Here is a 16,090-nt window from a genome sequence, read left to right on the forward strand (position 1 = left end):
AGTTCTTTCTGAAGAAAGTGTGGAAATGATCATAACAGGCTTCAGTCACCAACATGACATACTAATGAAGATAAAAAAGGCAACCAATATGTTATAATTTATTGTATGTATAGATTCAGAAAGATTTTGGCTTAGCTTTGATCGACTAGATCAACCCACCGGTCCAGCACAGCCACTCTCATTATTCCATCTAAAGCCAAAAACTTCAAGAAAACAACTCTGCAGCTAAATAATGTTAACTCAAATGGCCTTCAGATTTTTCTTACAGTTTTAATGTTCGGTTAACCACCCAATACCTTGTGCTACACGTGCTTGGCTAGCTTTAGCTAGCTGCTAACAAAAATACTAAACCAAGGGTGCTGAAGTCCACTCCTCGATAGCTACCGTCCTGCAACTTTTAGATTCATCCTTACTTCAACAGACAGGTCTTGTGCGAAATTCTGTTCCCCTGTGAAAATCTGTTCCCCTGTGAAAATCTGTTCCCCCTGTGTCGGGAGCGCGCATTGCAGTCAGAGAGGCGGATCTGACCATTTTCACGGCGCTTCTGATCGATTTCTCGGTAAAAACAACTCAGTTAATCATGTCAAGCTTGTAACACTTTAGGGTGACCAGACGTCCTCTTTTTCCCGGACATGTCCTACTTTTCAGACCTAAAAAGATGTCCGGGGGGAACTTAAAAATCGTCCGGGATTTTGGTCAACTGCCTGAAAACACATTACATAGCTTACAGTGCATTGTAGGGCACTGCGCACGGCACTCTGAGCCGCGTCAGTGCGGGCAGCACCCTCCCCGCTCTAAGGTGTTCTGGTTTCCCCAACAGCCCCCTCGCCCCCCGCTGCACGTTGTCCGGGTTTTCCCAAAGTAAAATATGGTCACCCTATAACATTTAGTTTAATCAGCAGCTGTTGTTTACAAAATTGTAAAAATAATTAAATAAACGAGGTCTTTTTACGCTGTTTTGTGTTATTTTAAACGACAAGAGAATCAGTCTTTTTCCAACTTTTGTCACTTCCGCCTGACAGAAATAAAAGTCAGTCACCAAAACACAGTTTTCCAACACGTAGTGTGTATTTATAATTTTTCATTGCTGATATAAGAGGATGGAAGCTGGCTGAAAGCATGGCACAAAAATTAAGACATCCTGAAAAGACGAGAGCGTGGACTTTCTGGTAAATCCCATTATAATGTAAAATATGACAGATTACAGTAGTAAGGAAATTTCTAGTATACTATATGCTATCACACATAACAATTTTTGAGAATTTGGCAACAGTTGCTCTTTGTTCCCAAAAGTAATGGGGGGAGGAGAGGAGAGAATGAATATTTCAGCTGCCTGAAATAATCTGTTCCCCCTCCATAACATGGGAACAAATTAATTCACCAACAAGTCTTTAACTGTGTTTATTCCTTTCATCATCAACAATAAATCAAGTAAGTTTGAAAACATTTGATCATTATTTGCCAAAGTTATAAGGGGGGAACCATATAGTTTAGCCACCTGAAATAATCCGTTCCCCCTCCAAAACACAGGAACAAATTAATTTACAAGTCTTTAAGTGTGTTTACTCCTTTCATCATCAATAATAAATCATGTAAGTTTGGTAGCATTTGCTCTTTATTTGACAAAGTTATGAGGGGGGAACAATTCTGGGAATTAACAATCAACACCACCACAGACGTTAGTGGTAATAAATGTTTTTAAACTCTAAAAACAATCTATATCATACTTATCACATAGACAAAAACCACATGAAAACTGTCGAATGCCCACTTTCTAGGTGATCTACCCACAAGAGAAAAAGTCTTTGTTCTTGAATCCACTGGGGGAATCAAAACAAGACATCCAGAAATGCTTGCAAATCACAAGGTATGGTTAAAAATGTAAGTTTAACTCAAGTATGAAAATCAAATAAAGTTGTTCTTATTAATATATCTATATTTACAGGGCATTTATGAGGAAGAAGGGGTGCAATGTCTAACGTTGGACATGTGACACAGTCAAGCATCCAAAACAACAAGATAGTTCATCATGTGGTGGATTTTCACTGAAGGTTTCAGACATATTGTCACACAGTGTATGACTTTAGGATTTTGATATATATTTTGAGACATGTACAGTGAATTACTTTCTTTGTTACTTAAATTTAAAGCCATTAAATGAAGCTGTTCATTTCAGTTTGCAGAAAAAATCCTGTCAAAAGAGGTTGTGGATTTTCCTGTTTCCAGAGAGGCGGTCCACAGCATGAGGTTGGAAATTGCTGTGAGACTAATCCTTAACAGTGGTGAGGATAACATTAATATTCTTATTTTGAGTGTTTATGACAATTGTTATCATGATTACTATTATTTGTATGTTTGGCTAAAACATCTGTACTTAGCCAAACTTAATACATTAACATGGACTCTGAAAACATTTATTTAAGGAAATTGTTTGTCTACAAATTAATAAGTACAATCATTTCATCTTCTATATTTTTTTCATAAATGACTGTGTTGGTGCTTAGCACATCCTGTGTAACAGTTTCATACACACACACATATATACGGTCACAATTGTACATGTATAATCGTGTGTGTGTGTTTTTATACTTTTGTTGTTAACAGAGGACCTAAAAGACTTGTGTCACTTCTGTGGAGAGATGGAAAGTGACACGGATGTGAACTGGGTAGGAAAGTTTTTAGAATTATTCAAAGACTTGGTGTTAGAAAACTAAATAAAGAGGACAAGTTTTATCTAATCTTATCTTGCGTAAACAATGGTATATGATCCTCCAGCAGTTGGAATATAAGGGAATCTAAAATGATTGATTGTATATTGTAATTTTAAAGACATATTTTTCTAAAGAAAACTGATATTTTTGGTTTCTTTCCTAGATCCAGTGTGACGTGTGTCTGAGGTGGTTCCATCATGCGTGTGTGGGAAGCCCATCAACTGAAAAAACATATCACTGCTTTGCGTGTTTGCCTTAGTTGCCTTTGTTCCTGAGTTTGCTGTGGTGTGCTTGTTTATGTATGTTGTTTAATGGTTAATAAATTACATTTTGAAAACTGTTTGATATTTATACTTACAAGACTTTGATATAAGGCAGCTATGGGAAAAACGTTTAAATCCCAGGGCCCCTTATCTTTGAGAAATGAAGAGCAAATGTTTCCAAAGCAAAGCACAGTTAAACACTTTCTTGTAAATTAATTTGTTCCTGTGTTTTGGAGGGGGAATGGATTATTTCAGGTGGCTAAAATATATGGTTCCCCCCTCATAACTTTGTCAAATAAAGAGCAAATGTTACCAAACTTACATAATTTATTATTGATGATGAAAGGAGTAAACACACTTAAATACTTGTTGGTAAATTAATTTGTTCCCATTTTATAGAGGGGGAACAGTTTATTTCAGGCAGCTGAAATATCCATTTTCTCCTCTCCTCCCCCCATAACTCTGGCATATACAGAGCAAATGTTTTCAAACTTACTTGATTTATTGTTGATGATGAAAGGAATAAACACAGTTAAAGACTTGTTGGTGAATTAATTTGTTCCCATGTTATGGAGGGGGAACAGATTATTTCAGGCAGCTGAAATATTCATTCTCTCCTCTCCTCCCCCCATTACTTTTGGGAACAAAGAGCAACTGTTGCCAAATTCTCAAAAATTGTTATGTGTGATAGCATATAGTATACTAGAAATTTCCTTACTACTGTAATCTGTCATATTTTACATTATAATGGGATTTACCAGAAAGTCCACGCTCTCGTCTTTTCAGGATGTCTTAATTTTTGTGCCATGCTTTCAGCCAGCTTCCATCCTCTTATATCAGCAATGAAAAATTATAAATACACACTACGTGTTGGAAAACTGTGTTTTGGTGACTGACTTTTATTTCTGTCAGGCGGAAGTGACAAAAGTTGGAAAAAGACTGATTCTCTTGTCGTTTAAAATAACACAAAACAGCGTAAAAAGACCTCGTTTATTTAATTATTTTTACAATTTTGTAAACAATAGCTGCTGATTAAACTAAATGTTACAAGCTTGGCATGATTACCGAGAAATCGATCAGAAGCGCCGTGAAAATGGTCAGATCCGCCTCTCTGGCTGCAATGCGCGCTCCCGGCACAGGGGGAACAGATTTTCACAGGGGAACAGAATTTCGCTCAAGCCCTCCATCAGCTCTGAACAGACCTGCTAATGAGCCATTCATTTGATTCAGGTGTGTTGGAGCAGGGAAGCACCTGAAAGTTGCAGGATGGTAGCTCTCGAGGACTTTACTGTACTAAACATTCGTATATACCGTGATATCCAAACAAATAAACTTACGCTAAGCGAACTATGTATATGATTAGATACTCTTGCGCAAATGGAAAATTAATGCATCCGTAAAAAAAAGAATCAAAAACATGATAATCTTAATATAGAACTTACCTTGTTATTATAAGCTCCAGACAAGACGCCATACTGCTGTCCCCGCTCCTTGGGCAAACACGTGACGTCACAGATACATTACAATTGTGGGGCCAACTCTGTCTGGTGTTTTCAAAATCAACACCAGACAGAGTTGATTAAATTTAGCTCTCTGGAATAACACCAACTCTTTAGGGAAACTAACACTCATGTTGTTGAATTAGACTAAACAAGTGTTGAATTAACACTGTATTTTTAACATACAACACCAACACTGGAAATCTAACACTTTTGAATTTGCTGTGTACGTAACTTACCACACAGTGCAGGATGACTGGTTACACGCGGCAATCTTAGAATTGGGAACATTCTAAGATTATTGAAGAAATTATACTAAATAAATGTCTGGCTTTAATATTTAGTAGTAGATTTTTCTAACCTTCACAATTTTACTTTAACAATTACAGTGCTGCACTTTCAGCTGCAGTATTGAGATAGGATCACATTTTCCATCTGCTAAATCAGGATCTCCAACCTCTGGAGACACAAGTTCTTTGGCTCACTTAATATATCAAACTATGAAATATTGCTCTGTTTTTTGTTTCATTCTTTTTTAAGTGCTCCCAATGAAAAAACAGAGTGCACTGTCCCCTGTGGTAAGTTTAGTCTTGAACCAGCCTCCAAAAAAACAAACAAATAAAAACTCAGTAAAGACATTTGTACATATATTTTTAACCAGCTATAAGGGGGCAGACTTGTATCATTAGCACCGTTTTTTAGACAGCAATTTGAAATGTAAACTATTATGGTTAGTGTTTTTTTTTTCAATGGGCAATTTTAAGTGGTAATACAGTACTAATTTAGAATGATTTTTGTGATATTTATGAATGGAAATTGTTTAAAGCAGTGTTTCCCAATTCTGGTCCTCAGGCCCCCTGCCCTGCATGTTTTAGGTGTTTCCCTTCTGCTACACACCTGGATTGAATATATGGGTGATCAACAGGTTTCTGCAGCACTTGATGGTCATGCAATCATTTGAATCAGCTGCTCTGGAATAGAGGCACATCTAAAACATGCACAGCAGGGAGGCCTGAGGACCGGAATTGGGAAACGCTGGTTTAAAGCATTGGTGTCCTGTAAGTTGTCTTGTAAACTGTGAACTGTGGGTGTTTTATTTTGTACGGCACATTGCTGCCATCTGCTGGACGTTTTGGGAAATGGGAAATGCTTTACTTTTATGTTGCTTAGTGCGTTTGTTTGGCTAGCGGTGGAGCAGATGGACGGATGTGTCTGTTGTGGGTGTCGCATTCTGTTCGGTTTCTTCGAGGCAATGCCTGTAAGTGACATCCTGTAGTTCAGAATGGGCGTTTGTGTTAAAGTGTAAGGCTGAGTGAGTTGTCTATTGAATTTATGTTGGTTCTGAAGATAAATGTGAGCGAGTCGATTGTTTGCTACGTCATTGCTAGCAGGCTGTTAAGATATTTTAGACCATTACGTAGCGTTGTTTTGTACTTATGTAACTGTATCTGAAACATTTCTATTAGCTGCTTTGAGCTTATTCTGAGTTCAAGACACCATAGCGAGACCATTACAGTGAAAAGGCAGACGAATCAGCTGAAACTTATTCTGGAATCAACATGGAAGGTCACGACAGTGCATCTCCGGTCAGCACAGGAAGCATACGCTCGTCTGCATCACAGATTAGCAAGGCTGCGTTAGCCCGTGCTAGAGCAGAAGCAGCACGTGCACGCGCATCATACGCTGAGCGAGAAGTACAACTTAAGCTGAACAAAGTCAAATTGGAAGCGGAATTGGAGTCCCTGAGTTTGCAGCGAGAGGCAGCAGCTGCTGATGCAGAAGAGGACATTCTGGAAGCAGCTCACCTTTCTGTCATGCAAAGGAGTAATGCACCAATACATGGTGAATCAGCAGAACACACACTGGAATATATTGAAGGGCAAGCAAAGCATCAAGTCGACCTACAAAGTAAAGATGCCCTAAGCAACGCGCCACATCCAAAGGATGATTTTCCAAAAGAGAAAGTACCAAGCATTAACGTCACATATGAGCCAGTCAGAGGAAGTCATATGTTTCAGAATGCTTACAGTGAAACACCTTCAAAGGCTTATGTGCAGCTACCCACACCCAGTCATTACCCTCCAGCCGCATTAGATGATTGTGGTAGGGCATCATTGAAGCATCCAAGCTTTCCTAATCCAGCAGCTCGGCCCTATACGTCACCGAATATTACCAGCTACATCCCCAAAGTCACAGAGACTCAATGTTCGACATTGCCAAGTTTTTAGCACGGCGGGATTTGGTGAGCACAGGCCTCAGCAAGTTCAATGACCAACCAGAAAGCTTCAGAGCATGAAGGTCTGCATTTGTTAACGCAACCCAAGAGCTAGAGCTGTCGGCAAGCGAAGAGCTGGATCTTCTCACAAAATGGCTTGGAAGGGAGTCAGCAGAACATGTGAAGAGGATGCGCCTTATGCACATTAGTAACCCCGAAGCAGCTCTCAAGAAAGCCTGGGACAGGTTGTATGAGTGTTGCGCTGCACCAGAAGTGATTGAAAGTTTATTATTTAAACGTCTTGATGCATTTCCCAGAGTTGCCAGCAGGGACTACAACAAACTAAGAGAGCTGGGAGATCTTTTGATGGAACTCCAGGCAGCAAAAGAAGATGGATATCTTCCTGGATTAGATTGCTTGGATACAGCTCGAGGAATCAGTCCAGTCATAGAAAAGCTTCCCCATAATCTACAAGAGAAGTGGATAACAGAGGGTTCAAGATTTAAGAGAGAGCATTATGGTCGTTTCCCACCATTTTACTATATTGCTTCATTTGTGTGTAATGAAGCCCGTACCAGAAATGATCCCAGTTTCGCTGTTCTCAGCAGTTCTCAACCTACAGTAAAAGCTAAGTCATTTGTGCAACACACAGGTGCAAAGTTTCCTGTAACCGTGCAAAAAACAGATTTAGAAGAGGGAAATGGCTCTGCCGTTCCTACCATGCTGAGGCAAACTGACCCAAGCAAGCATTGTCCAATCCACAAAAAACCCCGCCCTCTGAAAAAATGCAAAGTTTTCCGAGCTAAAACGTTGGAAGGAAGGAAAGAATTTTTAAAAGACTGTGGGATTTGTTACAAATGCTGTGCATCCTGTATTCATATTGCAAGAGGCTGCAAAGTCCCTACTAAATGCAGCGAATGTAACAGTGAACACCACATCTCAGCAATGCACCCCAGTCCACTTTCAAATGAATTAAAGACTACCTTAGCATCAGAGGTCAGCGAAGTCGAAGATCATTCTAACAAGATCACTGTTAGTAGTCACTGCACAGAGGTTTGTGGTGAAAGACACGCACCAGTGTCCTGTGCCAAAATATGCCTCACTAGAGTGTTTCTTCAGGACCAAAGAGATAAGGCCATCAGGGTGTATGCAGTAATTGACGACCAAAGCAACTGCTCACTTGCTAGGTCAGAACTGTTCGAGATGTTCAATATCCAGAGTCAGGTTTTTCCTTACTCACTGAAGACATGTTCAGGGCTCACAGACATGTCAGGGAGGAAAGCTGCAGGATTATGTATTGAACCAGTAAATGGAGGAGAATGCATAGCTCTGCCACCACTGATTGAATGCAACCAAATACCCAACAACAGGTATGAAATACCTACACCTGCTGCAGCTCTTCACCATCCACATCTTCAGTCCATCGCTTCGGAAATTCCTGAAATTGATCCCAGAGCAGAGATACTGCTCCTGCTTGGGTGGGATGCTATTGAAGTGCACAAAGTAACACAACAAATAAGTGGCCCAGTGAATTCTCCCTTTGCTCAGAAGTTTTACCTTGGCTGGGTAATAGTGGGGGAGGTGTGTCTTCAAGGTGCCTACATGTCAAGTGTATCATCCTACAAAACCACTGTTTTGGCAGGTGGTCGACCATCTTTTATGACATCATGTGATGCATACATACAGCTTCAAGAGAGAGCAAGTTATGGCAGGGAGAGCCCCTGGGGCACTATTGCACCGTCAAATGAGCCAAAAGAGCAAAGCATAGGAAAGACTGTGTTTGCTGAAACAGGTAACGACAATAAGCTAGCACCATCATATGAAGATACTGTCTTTTTAAAGACCATAAAGACCCAAATGTACAGAGATAAAGACAATACCTGGGTTGCTCAGCTGCCGTTTAAAGCACCCAGGCCAAGGTTGTCAAATAACCGTGAGCAGGCAACAAAGTGCCTCACTTACCATTCTTCGGTGTTTACCATCCTCAAAAGACTGGGCAAATTAGGTCATTTTTGATTCCAGCACTCAGCACCAGGGAATTTCACTGAACAGTGTGCTGCTCAAAGGGCCAGATCTTAACAGCTTACTCAGGGTCCTACTTAGATTCAGGAAAGGGAGAGTAGCTGTCACAGCTGGCATCCGTCAGATGTTTCATTGTTTTCGAGTAAGGGAGGACCACAGAAACCTTTTGAGGTTTATGTGGTTCAGAGACAATGACATGACTAAAGACATTATCGACTACAGGATGAAAGTCCATGTGTTCGGCAACAAACCGTCCCCAGCTGTTGCCATATATGGTCTCCGAAGAGCTGCTGAAGTAGGAGCACATCGCCATGGTGAAGACACATGTCACTTTGTGGAGAGACATTTCTATGTCGATGATGGACTTATGTCACTTCCATCTGATACACAAGCCATAGATCTCCTTCAGAGGACGCAAGCATCCCTTTCTGAGTCCAATCTTCGCCTGCACAAGATTGCATCGAACAGTCCAGCTGTGATGAAGGCTTTCCGTCCTGAGGACCATGCAGAAGGAATCAAGGATCTGGATTTCAGTGGAGAGCATGAGCCTGTGCAGCGTAGTCTGGGGTTGTGCTGGGAGGTAGCATCTGACAGCTTAACATTCAGCATCTCTGTCAAGGACAAACCATTTACCTGTCGGGGTGTCCTGTCCATTGTGAACAGCCTGTTTGATCCCATCGGGTTTGCTGCTCCGGTCATAATACATGGAAGGATTCTGCTTCGAGAGCTTAACAGTGACACATTTGACTGGGACACACCACTACCTGAAGTGAAGCGACAAAGCTGGGAATCTTGGAAAGATTCTCTACAAGAGCTGAGCCACCTGCACATTCCTCACATGTACACCAGTAATTCCCTATGCGAAACTGTGCGGAAGGAATTATGTCTTCTCTGATGCATCTACAAAAGCCATTGGAGCAGTGGCATACATCAGAATCATAAGTGGAGACGGGACAACTAGTGTGGGTTTCGTTTTTGGGAAAGCCAGACTGACACCACAGACAGAGCCCACTATTCCACGCCTGGAGCTATACGCTGCTGTAATGGCAGTGGAAATAGCTGACTTCATTCTCAGCGAGATTGACTTCCAACCAGATGCAGTGAAGTTTTACTGCGGCAGTAAGGTTGTCTTGGGTTATGTACATAACCAGAGCCGGCGATTTTACATATATGTGCATAACAGGATTCAGCGCATACATCAGTCTTCCAAACCTGAGCAGTGGTTCTACGTCCCATCTGAGCAGAATCCGGCAGACATGGCATCCCGGTCAGCTCATGCTTCCCAGCTATCCTCCACCATGTGGTTATCTGGACCGGCTTTCCTCAACAAACGCTATCAAGGTGAGGAAGCCACATTTCAAGCTCATGAGCTTGTTAATCCAGATGAAGATGTTGAGGTGCGACCAACTGTTACATGTTGTGTTACACAAACTCAAGCAACAAAAGTTCTGACAGCTGACCGGTTCGAGAGGTCCTCTACGTGGAGCTCACTTTTAAGAGCAGTGAGTTTTCTCATTCACATTGCTCGTTCACACCAAGAAGGTCAAAAGGTAAAGGGCTGCAAGAGATGGCACAGAGGTCATAAGCCTCGAACACCAGAAGAGAGAATTCAAGCTGAAAACATCATAAGATCAGCACAAAATCAGGCTTGTGCAGAGGAGATAACAGCTTTGATGGCAGGGAGGCCCGTTCCAAAAAACAGTCCCCTTTTTAAGCTTCAGCCAGGGATTGATGAAGCGGGACTCATCAGGGTTGGAGGTCGGCTTAAAAATGCTCAGCTGGACATTGAAGTGAAAAATCCTCTCATCCTTCCTAAAAACCACCACATATCCATGCTTCTGGCCCGTCACTATCACGAGCAGGTAAAACACCAGGGGCGTCATTTCAGTGAAGGAGCCATTCGAGCTGCGGGTTTGTGGATTATTGGAGGAAAAAGGCTCATTAGCTCTATTATTCACTCTTGCATCACCTGCCGGAAACTCAGAATCATCACAATCATGGAACAGCAGATGGCCGACTTGCCCCCTGAACGTGTGACAGCAGCACCACCTTTCACGTTCATAGGCATGAATGTTTTTGGGCCGTGGTCAGTTACTGCCAGACGGACAAGAGGTGGCCAAGCAGAAAGTAAGCGGTGGGCTTTGCTGTTTACATGCATGTCTACCAGAGCAGTGCACATCGAAGTTATTTCTACTCTGGATACATCAGGTTGCATTAATGCTATGAGAAGGCTTTTTACAATAAGGGGACCTGCCAAACATCTTAGGTCAGACTGCGGAACAAACTTTGTCGGAGCACGGAAGGAGTTGGGATTCCTGAAAAAAGTGGAGGGTGACAGCATCCAAAGATACCTGAATGAACATGGCTGCACTTGGGAATTTAACTCTCCTCACTCCAGTCACATGGGAGGAGCATGGGAGAGGATGATTGGGGTTGCCCGGAGGATCCTAGATAATATGCTGGCAAAAGGACATGTTCACCTTACACATGATGTTTTGTGTACTCTGATGGCTGAGGTGTCAGCCATTATAAATTCCAGACCCCTCATTCCTGTGTCTACAGACCTTGAATCACCATTCCTGCTTACACCTGCGACACTTCGCACACAGAAGACAGCTGCTGCATCTCTTTGTGGAGAGTTTACAAATAGAGATTCATTTGGATGTCAGTGGAAAAGAGTACAGGCGCTTGCCAGCAGTTTTTGGAACCGTTGGAGGAGCGAGTACTTGTCTTCTCTCCAGCCACGTTCCAAATGGAATGAACGACATCGCAATCTTCAAAAGGGGGACATTGTGCTGTTAACACTAGGAGTACTAGGGCAGTCGAGCACCACGCAATGAATGGCCAATGGCTGTTGTTGCCTCTTACCCAAGTGCTGACGGTTTGGTTCGCAAAGTGGAACTGAAAGTTACATCGCAGACTGGTTCGAAGACTTACTTGAGGCCTATTTCAGAGGTTGTTCTCCTACTCCCAAAATACACTGCAAGTTAAAACTGTTTCGAATGTTATGTTTCTGTAGTGTGACATCACAGATGTCAGGCAGGGAGTGTCCTGTAAGTTGTCTTGTAAACTGTGAACTGTGGGTGTTTTATTTTGTACGGCACATTGCTGCCATCTACTGGACGTTTTGGGAAATGGGAAATGCTTTACTTTTATGTTGCTTAGTGCGTTTGTTTGGCTAGCGGTGGAGCAGATGGACGGATGTGTCTGTTGTGGGTGTCGCATTCTGTTCGGTTTCTTCGAGGCAATGCCTGTAAGTGACATCCTGTAGTTCAGAATGGGCGTTTGTGTTAAAGTGTAAGGCTGAGTGAGTTGTCTATTGAATTTATGTTGGTTCTGAAGATAAATGTGAGCGAGTCGATTGTTTGCTACGTCATTGCTAGCAGGCTGTTAAGATATTTTAGACCATTACGTAGCGTTGTTTTGTACTTATGTAACTGTATCTGAAACATTTCTATTAGCTGCTTTGAGCTTATTCTGAGTTGTTTGTTTTTGCAGTTTCACTCCGTTCTACATGAAAAATAAAGAAGAGCTGACAAATCCTGACTCATGTGAAAGGAGTTTGGCTGATGGTTAGCGTTGGTTCAAGACACCATAGCGAGACCATTACAATTGGCTTTATTTATTTGCAGAGTATTTTGTAGTTGTTCAGTACAAAATGTTGCATGTGTGCAAAATATGTTGAAAAATAATGGGTTAGTCTGATCCTGGTATTTAACTTTATTAATTACTCTTGTTGCTCTTTTTTGAAGTTTGGTTAGTGACTGTTGTGTTGTTTTGTAATTAATTACCCAAACCTCCCTGGAGTCACTTAAATAAGGTAAAACCCAAGAACAGTACAGAATGTTAAGGTCAGGCTGTTTCTTTGTGAATAGAAAGGTGTTTTGTACTGTAACTATGATAGGCCCACTTCATGAACTGTGAACTGAAATAGTAAAACACTGACACATAATTTCTACTTTTCCATAGATGGACATGCATTCTTGTTTAAAGGAAAAGGGCCAACAGCCACATAATGCTCAGATAAAAATAAGGGTAATTCAATTTCTAAGTATGATTTGCAAATAAAGTTCAGTTAAGTTCCTTCTACCTTGATAATAAATGGTTTTAGTTTTATTAACCCTATGAATTTAGTAAAATGTTCCTCAAATGACTGGAAATGCATAGTTCTGAGTAGATTGTGGTTAGTGTGGAAATCAGCTGATTGTGGAAATCAGCTGAGCATGGCGAATGGTGTGGAGTCCGGCACGGGAGTTCCCTTCTCCAGTCGCCCCCGAACTAAACCGCAGATCTACAAGACTACTGATGGAAAGCTTATAGAAGAAGGATGAATTTTTAAACTTTCTTGTGGTCAAAATCAAGACTATGTGTCAGGAAGAGCTGGTGCTGCTTGCATCAAACACATTTGACTTTGAGTGGATCGAGTCCTCTAGAAAAGTCCTGTTTGAACTGTGTTCCAATTCTAAGCAGCGGTACGTGGCCTTCAAAGGGAATCAGAAAGCTGCAAATGCCATTAAAAGCTGTTTAAAAGTTCTGAATGAGTGCGGGGAAGCTATACCACACTTTGTCTCCCACTTCCTGGATGAGCTGCCGCCTGTGATGTTCAACAGCCTGGATGTATCCAACCTACTTAGCAAGATGGAGCGTTTACAGAGAGAGGTCTGTGCCCTAAAGCATACAGTGTCACGCCAAGTGGACGTTGAGGAGGAGTTGCGTGAGGTTACCACTACCATTGACCGCAGAGTTGCGGCAATGGAACGACATTTGGTGCCCGGCGGTGGAGGATCTAGCAGTATGGATACACCTGCTCCAGGAATACCCAACGCCAGTGACATGATAATGGATGTGAACGTCTCTGAGGAGGTGGCGGCATGCATGGATTCTGTTCCAACAAACTGTGTTACCGCTGATAATGCAGCTCTGCCCAGGAATGGGAACTACACCGACTATTCCAGGAATATTGCTGAGTCTGTCAAGGGGAGTGATAGCCGATACTGTACTGTAGATGCGTCCACGAGTTCACCCACATGGAACTTTGTGGTGAAACAAGGGCGGCGTATGAGAACCAAGAGCCATCCAGCTCTGTTAAAACGCCAAGTCAAATCTGAGCGTAAAAGACCAACACCTATCATTGGTACTGGTGCTCAAAGCACCATAAAAGTGGTAAGAACGAAGCTTGTAACTGTCTTTGCAATGAGATTTCTTCCAGATCTTGATGATGAGACACTAGCAAACTATCTTAAAGGAAAACTTGGACGTGATGTTGAGTGCCGGCGTATTGTAACTGGGAACACCAGATACAGTTCTTTTAAAGTCTGTGTGGAGTGTGAGAACGTTGCAGAAGTGTATAACCCAGAGCTGTGGCCAGAGGGTTCAGTGGTGCGCCATTACTATGAGCCACGGAATAAACCTACAACGTCTAAAGGGACTGGGGTGACCACTTCCAGTGATTCCAGAGGGTTCGATAGAATGGCTGCAGTGAATTCCTCATAGACCATTTAATGCGTGTTATTCTTACAATTGCCGGAGACTGCATGTCGGTAAAACAGCTGGAGATGAAGCACGACGTCTGGATGTGAATAGACTGTTGCAAAAATGTGATATTCTTTGTTTACAGGAAACGTTTTTATTGAAACAGGATTTGGGAAGTTTGAACTGTATTAATGACTGCTTCTGCGGAGCTGGTGAATCCACTGTGGATCTTTCTATGGGTATAGTGAGAGGTCGAATCGCAGGAGGAGTGGCTATTTTATGGCACAAAAAGCTGGATCCAGTTTTAAATGTCATCAGAACTGGTGTTGACTGGTGTATTGCTGTACATTTAAAAGTTGTACAGCAAAAGTTGTGTGTAGACATTATTAATGTCTACACACCATATGAGTGTCCTCAGAATGAAGATATTTATTTGAATAGACTTGCTTTCTTGAACTCTTTTATTGATGACCATTATTTTACTTCTGTGTATGTAGTAAAATACACAGAACATATGCAGCAGTTTTGTGTTGATAACAGTTTTATATTGTCCAGTCAGCTCCTGCTACCTGCAGACAGCTATACCTATATAAGTGAAGCTTGGCATACAACGTCCTAGCTTGACCACTGCATTAGCTCTGCTGATGCCCATGCTGTTGTAAAATCAATAGAAATCTTATATGAATATTCTATGTCTGATCATGTTCCATTTTTAATGATGCTGGATATTAAAAGTCTTCCAGTGTTTATATGGGGGGCAAATAGTGCCCCCACAGCTAAAGTTAAATGGTCCAGACTCTCTAAAGATGACTTATTATCATATAATATGAAAACGGATCTTCTTTTGAGTAAAATAAGTCTTCCTCTTCAATCTATTATGTGCTCAGATGTTAACTGCAATAATATTTCTCACTGTATAGATCTTCATACTATGTATGATAGCATTGTGGATGCTTTGTATGAGAGTACAAGACCATACCTTACATGCAGAAAGGCTAATAACATCAGGCCAGGTTGGAATAAACATGTGTCAGGATACCATGCAGAAGCTAAACAGGTAAATAAGATGTGGGTACAAGCAGGTAGACCAAGAGATGGGACTCTCCTATATTATAAAAAATTCACTAGGGCAAAGTTTAAATATGCCATTCGATATATTTCCAAATGTGAGCAGAACACGAGAGCAGACTCCATGGCTGAAAAATTGCTTTGTAATAATGTCATTGGCTTTTGGAATGATGTCAGAGCCTTAAACAGGTCTGCTGTATTACTCCCCAGTATGATAGAGGGCATATCTGGGACGGGACTCATAATATAGCAGATCTATGGAGACAGCACTATTCTGCCTTATCTAGCTGTGTAAAAAGTGTACCCTATCGAGTGGGAAACATTGCTAAGAGTGATGCGATCATAATAACCCCTAGTGAAGTCCAACAGGCTATAGCGTACTTGTGTGAGAATAAGGCAACAGGCTCTGATAGCATTACAGCAGAACATCTGAAATATGCTAGCCAAAAGACTTAGACTTAGACTGACTTTATAATCATTTTGCATGTACAGGGTGTATACAGAACGAAATTTCGTTGCATACAGCTCAGAACAATGTTTTGAGGTTCCAATGTTATGAGGTTACTCCGGAATATAAATATAAATATAAAGTGCAGGAATGACAGTAAAATAGAAGTTATTTAGTTATGTACATGTGCAAGGTAGGAAGTGGAGACCAGTTTTTGAGTGCAGTCCAGTTAAGAGTTCAGCAGTCTGATGGCAAGTGGGAAAAAGCTGTTTCGGAACCTGGTGGACCTGCACCGGACGCTGCGGAACCTCTTTCCAGAGGGCAGCAGGGAGAACAGTCCATGGTGGGGGTGTGAGGGGTCACTGACGAAGAAAAAAAAAAAAAGTGGCTAT

At 41.6% G+C, this 16,090-nt stretch overlaps 1 protein-coding gene and 1 long non-coding RNA gene across 4 annotated transcripts in view; one reads left to right on the forward strand and one right to left on the reverse strand.

The window, feature by feature from the left end:
* Positions 1-16,090, reverse strand: part of afap1 (actin filament associated protein 1) — a 129,262-nt gene that overhangs the window by 20,323 nt on the left and 92,849 nt on the right. The window lies entirely within an intron of this gene.
* LOC114157371 (uncharacterized) lies at positions 1,372-3,054 on the forward strand. 2 transcript variants are annotated; one of them, XR_003598132.1, is made up of 3 exons: positions 1,372-2,282; positions 2,605-2,666; positions 2,875-3,054. It is a non-coding gene; the product is annotated as an uncharacterized LOC114157371 (long non-coding RNA). The 2 variants fall into 2 exon arrangements; XR_003598131.1 differs by having other exon boundaries at positions 1,372-2,666.

The sequence above is a fragment of the Xiphophorus couchianus genome, chromosome 14 (assembly GCF_001444195.1).
Source record: "Xiphophorus couchianus chromosome 14, X_couchianus-1.0, whole genome shotgun sequence".
NCBI classification, from domain to species: Eukaryota; Metazoa; Chordata; class Actinopteri; order Cyprinodontiformes; family Poeciliidae; genus Xiphophorus; species Xiphophorus couchianus.